Raw genomic sequence first — 10,134 nt, 5'->3', positions numbered from 1 at the left:
CATACAAAACGATTTTTAACCCTGAAGTTTAGGAAGCCAAGGAAGAGTTTTAACATTGGGCTCCCACCATAGTTTCCTATTTAGAAGCTGCCTTGTGAGGACTCATAGAAAACCTCATGCCAACCATCCCCAGGTCTGAGAAGACCCCTTCGCCTCCCCTTGCCTTCCTAAAGGGCAGGCGTGGCAGACAATTAAAAACTCTGAATGGAAAACATAAAAGAGAGTTTAATCATTGCCGAGTGGTAGAAATATCAGCCATGAGTGGTAGAAATAACAGCCTTGGAGCCCTTTTGAAGCAAAGCCAGGTGAGAAAGCCAGCTGGCACCAGCAGGAGAACATGCAGAGCCCCATCTCAGTCCTCCATGGGAACTCTTTGCTAAATCTTTCTGATAACATCAAGCCTGAATGTTTATTCTGATACAAGAGCTTGAAATCAACTCGTTGTCAGGCAACAGACAGTGTTAGTATTTGTCCCTTGTGTCCCCAGGAAAATGGTTAAGCCCTAAAGATGTTAATAGCTCCTGTTGTTTTTATTTTTTTTAATTAGTTTATTTATTCTTGAGAGAGAGAGAGAGAGAGAGAGAGAGCATGTATGCATGAGCAAGGGAGCAGCAGAGACAGAGAGAGAGAGAGAGAGAGAGAGAGAGAGAGAATTCTAAACAGGATTTGCGCTGTCAGCTCAAAGCCCAAGGCAGGGCTCAAACTCATGAGCCACGAGATCATGACCTGAGCTGGAATCAAAGTAGGACTCTTAACCACCGGAGCCGCCCAGTCATCCTGATAGCTCCTCTCCTTAATGGGAAGGTTTGGAAAGCACATTTTTATGCACATGGCGGAAGGAGAGCGGTGAATTCTGAGCCAGGCCAGCTCTGTCAGGAACAACATTGCTTCTAACCCTGCCGAAGCAGACAACGCGATTGTATATCCTCATTAATGCTATAATTGGTATCTGGAATCTGTTCAAAAATGCCGATTTCCTTTGTAACAGAGGATTATGGCTGAATTTGGAGTTCTTTATGGTCTGCAGATGCTTGAGAAATTCAAATATAAAAACTGTCAGTTAAACATCTCATGAAAAGCTGTACCTTATACTAATCCAAAGGGACATGAACAAATGCTTGAGGGGATAAAAATCCACTGTTTCGGTAGCTAACCACTTACAGAAACATTAACATTCTTGGACAGGGTTGCTCACTGAGTTTCTAAAGTAACTTAGGAGCTATCAGGATTCAGTTCTTAACAGACTTCAACACAGTAGGGGGAAAATTGTCAGTCACCAGCCTCCAGTATTTATGAATTATTAATGTTGGCTTTCTGGGTATTTTTTTTTTTTAAGTTTTGCTTTTGTGTGCGTGTTCAGCTGAGTAATTCAATAGACTGATGGAGACATGAATAGATATGTTAACTAGCACCAGGGTTAACCTTTAAAGTTCGTTAAAGCTGTCAGCTTTCAATGAAATATTTTCACGTTCTTTTTTTTTCCCCTGTGAACTGGAATATAAACATTATTTGTACACTGGGATCAGAGGTGCTTGGGAGAAAAGGAGACTCCACCCTGTCATCAATTTCTTTTTCTTTTAAACCAAGACTACAATAATGGATTCATCAGGAAAGGCATCTTTTTAAAAAAAAATTCTCGTTTACACACCATGACACCAGAGTATATCCATGGCCTCGCTTTGTTACAGTATTTTTCAGCCAAAAAAAAAAAAAAAAAACAAAGTGGGGGAGGGAGGATGGCATGTCCTTATGGCTACAAAAACATTTCGGGGAGAAAAGGTTTGGATCTGAAGAGGACAAGGCAGGGATTTTGGGGAGAGAAAATGGAGACCAGGGTAAAGCTGATGTAGACATCAGCGTGCAGACCGCAAAAGGAACAAAAACCACATCTCACGGTCATGGTGAAGATGCCATTTAAAGCTGGTAACCACCTTGGATCAAAGCAAGGATTCTATTTGGAAGAGCAGAGCAATGAGAGGGCCCATATTTAAACCAATTGTAGAGTTTCCAGTATCTTCAAGGATTTTGTAGCCACATGGGCTTGACGAACAAGGCTAAATAATAAACCCTCCAAATGGAAATCAGCCTGCTCTGAAATCTTTCCTGTTACTCTTAGCTGTAGAGTGTCCTGCTTTTCCTTGCTGAGGGTTGGCTACCATTTGGAATCATCTGCCACCTAATGTCACATGCCAGCGGTTTCCTCCTGCTCCGTCCACCCATCCGATGACTGTGCGTTTCTAAGACCTCCTTTTATCTCAACCCCCATCAAAACTAGAAGGGGAAAAACTGGAAAAGGGAGACTTGCTTCTTTTCAAAGTCTTTAACTGCCCACCGGTTTGCAAGGGTTCCTTTACTACGATACAGAATGAGAAGACTGCCTGATGTGTGACAATAAATGATGCAATTAATCAAATATCTCAATCTTTTTCTAAAGGGATCTCTAGTCTTCATTTTTTTTTCCCCTCCACCGCATTCCTTTAAGGTCAGCCAGAAAGATAAGAGAGTGATTTACCAAACTTTGTAAACGTGAAGAAAAATTGAAGCAAAGAAATGGGATTACTTGCCAGCATCCTAAGACTCCTAGAAATACTCGAACTCAACCCTGGAGTCTCTTACCAGGTCAAAGACAACCAGCTCATAGTGTAATCTACATCTAATTTTCAAAGTTTATGTCTACCAATAGGTGTACAATTCAAATTAGGGCACTAAAATAAGGCATAGATATTCTTTCTCAGTGTATATATGCTTTTAGGATTGCCCCTTGGCATTGCAACCAAGGCTGAAGAAACCAGTTTTGAGGGCTCAGAGTTTATGTTTTACTTTTCTTCCCCTCCTTCAAGGCCATTTTCTTTTTTCTTTTTTTTTTTTTTTTTGTATTTTCTGATACCTATCTTTTATTATCATTTATAATATAGCAGTATACATTAGAGACAATTTTTAAATTATTAATGTGCTTTATTTGTTTTGCAACTCCACGTCCATGTCTTAGAGAACCCATCTGCTTGGAGAGATGTGTTAGAGAGAGAAAAATAAAAATAAATACTGATGTAATATTCAGCATCTGACATCCGAAATAGGATTTAGCAGAAAGTCAATAAGCTTAAGAGCCATGCATTTTTTAGAGAGAAAGGATTTCCCAAACGCTTTTATTTCCTCCTTTGGTATATCAACAACCAATCCGGGAGGACCCACGCCTGTTGAGTTCTTGTTACTATTGAGAAAATTCCACTTCCACCCGGGAATGCAATGGTGGAGAATCTCTTGCTCAATCGTAGAAGGAGATCAAAATGTAGGCAAAGAAAAACAAAAACTTCCCTATTTCCAGCTTCAGGATTTATAGGGAGCAAAAGAGGAAGAAAGAAACCAGATTCAAGCGTTCGGTCCTGTGTCTCTTGATGTCCCCCTCCCAGACTTTTACTCAGCGAGGGTGATGGCCCTATATAAGGAAAGAAACCTTGAAGAGAAGGGACTCTTGCCTCTTTTTCTCCACTTGGGAGTCAAGAAGGAGGTGACTGTGCAGAGAACCCCACACCAACATACAGCCACTCGGCTTAATTAAGAAAGCACACCATGTGGCTAGAGAGAGGGTGCTCTGGGTTGGCACCTCTGATCCCCTTCAGTCTCCATGGCATGTGGGCATCTGAGTTGAGAGCGAGCCAGACTGATAGGCACCTGCCGTGTTGGGACATAGTGACATAACAGTAGAAGGTAGAACTGGGTGTCCTGGCCACAGGCCTGGGTGACAGGCATGGTAGAGAACAAGGGTCTGAAAGCAGTGGACACTCCACAAGCAGAAAAGCACAGAGGCCCCTGCACCTGCTACCACAGAGACACCTCAGCCCCCTCATATACCCATATGCCATCCGAGGAAGGAAAATAAGGGGAGAGCAGACCCAAGCAATTTTTACACTGAACACTACCTAAAGGAACAGTTTAATTTTTTTTTTTTTTTTGATCAGACTAAACTTTATTCTAAATTGGATATTTTGTCACATCTCCTTCCTCACTCTCAAGAAAAGTTTCAGTATTAGCTCCTCAGGCGATTTTTTTGTATATTAAGCTTAAGAACCCTTGTCCAGTGCTCGCTTCGGTAGCTCCTACACTAAATTGGGATGATACAGAGAAGATTAGCATGGCCCCGGCACAAGGATGACACATAAATTCGTGAAGCGTTCCATATTTTTGAAAAAAAAAAAAAATAGATACAAACAGAGAGGGAGGGAGGCAAACCACAAGAGACTATTAAATACAGAGAACAGACTAAGGGTGGATGGGGGGTGAGGGAGGGAGAGGGGAAAATGGGTGATGGGCATTGAGGAGGGCACCTGTTGGGATGAGCACTGGGTGTTGTATGTAAGCCAATTTGACAATAAATTATATTCATAAAAAAAAAAAAGAACCATCGTCCAACTTTCTGGCCATCCTTGCAAAAAATAAAAGCTAAGTTAACCTTTGGATTCATTGATCATGAGAAGAGCAGATATTCTTGGTACTTACATTAGTTAGAATTTCTCCCCAAGGACCACTTAGCAAAAAATCCCATGCAAATGTTTTCAGTAGCAACCTTTCAGTAGACACACAAATGCACTTCTTGAAACCCTTTCTAGAATATTCTTTGCTCTATTTTGATGATACCTCAACAAAAAGTCATTTATTAAACACAATCTAATGTTGAACCAACATGGGGCGCCTGGGTGGCTCAGTCAGTTAAGCGTCTGACTCTTGATTTCGGCTCGGGTCAAGATCTCACAGTACAGCTCGAGGCCTGCTTGGGATTCTCTGTCTCCCTCTCTCTCTGCCCCTCCCCTGCTAGTGCACTCCCTCTTTCTCTCCCTCTCTCTAAGTAAATAAGCTTTAAAACAAAGTGTTAGTATTGAACCCAAATTACACAGCATAGGATAGAGTTTGCTCCAGAGGTAAGCTTTAGAGTATCTGGTGGAATTCATGAAATAAATGGCCTTTGAACAAACTTCCCTTCATAAATATTATTTCAGCTTGGTTTTTGCTAAATGGTGGGTGGGTCCCAAGTTCAAGAGTATGCTTATTGTGGGACTAGCTTATGTCACTTATTAAATAGAGACATATATCTAAGCAGGCAAGAGAGATTGTTCTGATATCCTTTTATAGAAATTGAGTCATTTAATAAGAACTCACAATGAAGTTTTAGTTTTTAGGTCTGTCATAACAAAGTACCACAGACAGTGTGGCATAAAGGTCAGAAATTCATTTTCTCACAGTCTTGGAGGCTAGAAGTCCAAGATCAGGGACTCAGCGGGATTGGTTTTTACTGAGGGCTCTCTCCTTAGCTTGCCCTAGAAGGCCCACTGTGCCCTGTGTCTTCACGTGGCCTTCTCGCTGTGCAGCTGGGTCCTAATCTCTTCCTCTTAGAAGGACGAGTTATAGTGGATGAGGACCCACCCAGATGACCTTATTTTACCTTGATTACCTCTTCAATGACCTTGTCTCCAAATACAGTCATTCTGAGGCACTGGTGCCTCGGATGATCTACAGGAAAAGCTGTACTCTAACCACCGAGTGTCTGACTTCAGCTCAGGTCACGATCTTGCAGTCCGTGAGTTAGAGCCCTACACGGGTCTCTGCACTGACAACTCAGAGCTGGAGCCTGCTTCAGATTCTGTGTTTCCCTCTGTCTGCCCTTCCCCCGCTCATACTCTGTTTCTTCTCTCTCAAGTAAATAAGCATTTAAAAAAAAAAAAAAAGAAAGATAGTCATTTCTTAGCCGAAACACTTCATATTCTGCACACTTGATATAGTTTACACAATGAATTCATGTGAGTTATTACTTAAGCATCCAGTCCTCCTTCAAGATCTGTAGGACCCGCTTCCTTCTGACCCACTGTGTGATACCCAGAAGACTTCTGACCCTGCCCACTTGGGCTTTCCACAGTCTTCATTTTTACCAACAGTGTTAGGAACTTTAAAGAGGCCAGCTCTAACCTGTTTCCATGTTGATGGGATGGTGGAGTCTTCTAACTTACAATGTAACATATCCAGTCACAAGGATTGATTAAACCCATTTTGATTCATCTGTATAATGGAGAACTATTTTGCTTTTACCACTGATATTATAGAGCAACATATTTAATTGCTCAGTACTGTGGTACTTGAAAGAAAGCAAGTTACAAAAGAAGAGAGCCTCATTTTTGTAATCCACAGCACATATGTGTGATAGAACTGTCCACACGCAGAGTAGTTGACTCTAGGTGCTTGGCTGCGGTATTTGCTGCTGGCAGCTGAGATTCATAGGAAGCAGAGACACTGAGTGTACGATACGAGCTAACTTGGGAACTTGGTTTGTCTTTGATCCTTCCACTCTATTTGGCTTTAAGAACTTCAAAAGCTGCAAGACGCGTAAACTTTATCTGGATTATCTTGTCATTTGGAGCATTCAAGTGTCTGCTTCAATATGCCTTAGAATCACGATTGCCAAATGAGAGCGATACTTTGTGCTTCTCACATAGCTTCTTCCCAAGGATCCCAAAGCACCGGAGAAGTGTTACTTTTGCCTCCCTTCACTTCTCTCAAGAAACTCAGAATAAAGTCCTGGACAAGTTGACTCCTAAAAATTATCAGTTAATCCAAAGATAAACTGTTAAGGGCCTGCTTCCTCAAATAGACATCTTCTTCTTCATTCATTCTCTGATAACGCATGAATCCCACAGACTACAAGAGGGATATGGAAATTAATAAAAATTCACTCCAAATAAAGGGCACACAAGGACATAGAAGAAGAAGTACTCGTATCTGAGAGAAAGTTGCCAAACTTCTTGGGCTCCTGTGGAACATGCCAGACTTGTTTTTTCTTTCCATATCTTTGTGTTGGCCTTTCAACTTTTAAAAGCAAACGATAGTCCCTTTCTATTTAAGTTCATAACAGGAATGAATGCAACCAGAGAGAAATGATTTCCTTAAATACAAGTCTGTACTAAGCTCTGTGATGCTAATTTATATCAGCTTTAGTGATTACTGGGTGGAAGCCATTTTTCTTAGCCCCCATCTTCCACTCACCAACATGAGGCACTCACATGGTGCGCATCCTGCCCAGGCTTATTGTGCAATCAAGTGGCAGTGACGAAGGGAAAGACTTTGGTCTTCTTACCCTCACACTATTCTGCTATGTAACTAAGCTACTTTTCTTTGTTATTTTCATTCCCAAATTACGATCTGGTCATACAGTTTCCTAAATATATATTTACTTTATGTAAAATCCAGGGCATTTTGAAAGACTGAATCATCTTCATTTATAGTCCATACTTTAAAGCCATTTTTTTGTTTGCTTCTTGATGCAATATATTATTTTGTAGTTGATTTTGGCTTCTATGAAAAATCTGCTTGTTTATATGCGTGACTTTAAGAGCCTCGGAGATCTAAAGAACCAAGCATTACTAACTGTTATCTGGACATGTTTAAGAGACCTACTCACTCATTTAGCAAAATAAATTATAATAGAATTTTTCTATGTATGAATGAATATATGTTATATTTTAAAAACTTGGATTTTTCTCCCTAGAATGTAGAACTTTTTGGTTTTATTTTTGTTCCACACATTTAACTTTGAAATAAGCAGGTTGCTACATACCGTAGTAATTGTGGATGGACAGGGGTCACCAGGAAACAATAAAACTGTCAACACAAAGTAATGACAACCGAGCGCAGGGTAGCAAATAGGACATGAGTGTTTTATGAGGAAAGGTCAGGAGGTACGAGTCACAGGGAAGAAAGATGGGTTTTGCCATCCAAACTGAACACACTTTACAAGTTAATTAGGCTTCTAGAACTTGTTCCAGATGGTGGAGAAATAGAGTGTGAGACAGATATATGCCAGCAAGAGAGGAGTCAGGGATGAAACGTAAAGTGAAGTCTGGTGTCAGGGAGATCCGGGAACAAGTAGGAGATTAGGGAGAGAAGGCAACAGAGACGTGGGACGTGGAGCAGCGAGACATGAGGCCAACATGAAGCCAGAGGTGAGGGCTGAGAGACCGCACAGAGAACCAGGAAAAGGGAAAACGCTCAGCGGTCTCCACTCACAGCATGGCGGTCAAGGCCGCAGCTCATGCAATGAACTCCTTCACCAGCTCTTTGTGGCCAATAGACGTGGAGACTGCAGCTAAACCTCAGAACCAAACACGATGCCGTGCGGCGGGATTTCTCAGCTAAGTTAAGAGACGTTGATTCAAAAACTGATGCGTCTATATGCTCTATGTGTCTCTACCTGCTGACTCTAAATTACGCCTACTTTACAGTTTTAAGGAATCCATGAATTCAGATTAATTTTAAATTAAAAAATTAATTTGAGTTATATATATATCCCCAATTATATATACCAAAAATATATATCACATCAAGCAAAATGTTTATTAATAGAGTACACATCCTATATACACTCAAAATACATTGCAAACATTTCTTAACAAAGCTCTGTGACTTATCCCTACATCATGAGGCAGGGCTGGGACAAGGTGGGGAGAGTTCAGCCTTGACTTTGGGCACAAAGTTTAAGGGGGTGCCAAAAATTTTAGCGATCAAGGGAAATTATATTTTAATGCAACATTTTTAAACTCCCAAAGTGAATTTATCCATGATGAACAAAATATCAAAATTTTAAGTGAAGACAAGAACCCACCTTGACCTTGCAGGGCTCACCCTCACTCCCTCATGGTCCTGTTGGATACAGATAACAGAGAGGGTGTTTGTTTGTTTGTTTCATGAACTTTCATAAATTTTCCATCTGAAGGCAGGTGTCTCATTCACTTTTGCCTCATTCTACTTCTGACTCTGGTGTGAAATCACCGACAAAAGGATAGGCCATCCTTAGTCCTCCTAACTCTCGCCCTGTGATACCCCCGAGCATTTCTGCAAAGCTGGACCAGCTAATGAGGCAGTCTTTACACACCCTCTGGTATCAGAGTCCCCTCCAGACTCTGGTCCCTGGCTGAGTTGAGCCCCACAGATCTGGTGACCTCATTCCAGAGAAAGAACAGCCAATATTTGATTGTGCTGATAAAACATCACCCAAGTCCAGTGTTCTCCCAACAGCCCATAAATTCCAGGGGCACTGGGCCCCTCTCCTTTTATTCTCATTATATCACCAGCATCTCCCACAGCTCCTGATACACAGCACGCAGCCAAGGAACACTTTCGAAATAAACAAGGAAGTCCTCCTTAGATTATACACAGAGGTAAATAAAAGCAGAGACAAAACAACCTCCAAAATAAAAGAAAAAGCTAACAGCAGTTGAAGAAATGAATTAGCAGGGCTGCCTAAATTGCAATTTTGAGATTCTGGATCCAGAAAACATGAAGAGCGTAGCAACTAAATCAGCCAACACGCAGATGTGGCTAGAGCAGGAGCTCTTGAGCCAAGGTCCAGGAGGGAGGTGGGCTGTGAAAGTACAGAGCCCTTGAAATTGACTGCAAACTGTACGAGCAGGTTTGGTATTGGGAGGTAAAAGACTCGTGCATCTTTAAAAGTCTTCTTCACCTCTGGTTGATAATCACTCCTCCAAAGACTGTTAAAAATGGCAAAGCTCATCCTGGTCTTGGCCCGCTGAAACAGTTCCTATAAAATACCACTAATTATGATGCATTCCACTTGAACCCAGTGAGATTTGCATCAACCCAGGGTTTTGCTTTGTTTTGGTTTGGTTTGGTTTGTTTGTTTTAGCAAAGCTGATGATACTGCTCTTTAAATTCCATTATTACTACCAGGCCCAAGTATACCTCTGTCCATAAGTGCCCTAAGAAAGTCCGTTTGCTCAGCTTGTTTGACAGCCTAGAGACCTGCCAGAGATGGAAAGAAAAACCATATCAAGTGTCCCAACAACAGCCCTTGTCTCTGGCCCTGCAGCAACTTCATCAGCCCCTGGTGGAAAAAAAAGGTCTGCATGTGACCTCTGATAGTCTTTTCTTTACCTTTCTTTACCTCCTCCCACAGACACACCAGAGAAATATCAGTGTTCTGCACAATACCTAATTTGGGGGGAAATATAGTTAGCATTACAAATGTGTACTCATTTCGCAGGAGAAGAGACAAAGCATTAAGCCGTTATATGACTAAAGACTCAGCAGTCATGCTAGAAGTGCAAGTCGAACTGCCTTAAAGTGGAAGAGAGG

At 41.5% G+C, this 10,134-nt stretch overlaps 1 non-coding gene across 1 annotated transcript; it reads left to right on the top strand.

Annotated features, from left to right (window-relative positions):
* The first annotated feature begins 4,078 nt into the window (after positions 1–4,078).
* Positions 4,079–4,184, top strand: LOC123593941. Its single transcript, XR_006710616.1, has one exon. It is a non-coding gene; the product is annotated as a U6 spliceosomal RNA (small nuclear RNA).
* Positions 4,185–10,134: the final 5,950 nt, after the last annotated feature.

This window comes from Leopardus geoffroyi, chromosome D4 (assembly GCF_018350155.1).
Source record: "Leopardus geoffroyi isolate Oge1 chromosome D4, O.geoffroyi_Oge1_pat1.0, whole genome shotgun sequence".
Classification (NCBI taxonomy): Eukaryota; Metazoa; Chordata; class Mammalia; order Carnivora; family Felidae; genus Leopardus; species Leopardus geoffroyi.
The sequence above is the reverse complement of the archived record's forward strand: the minus strand, read 5'-3'. Positions and strand labels throughout refer to the sequence as shown.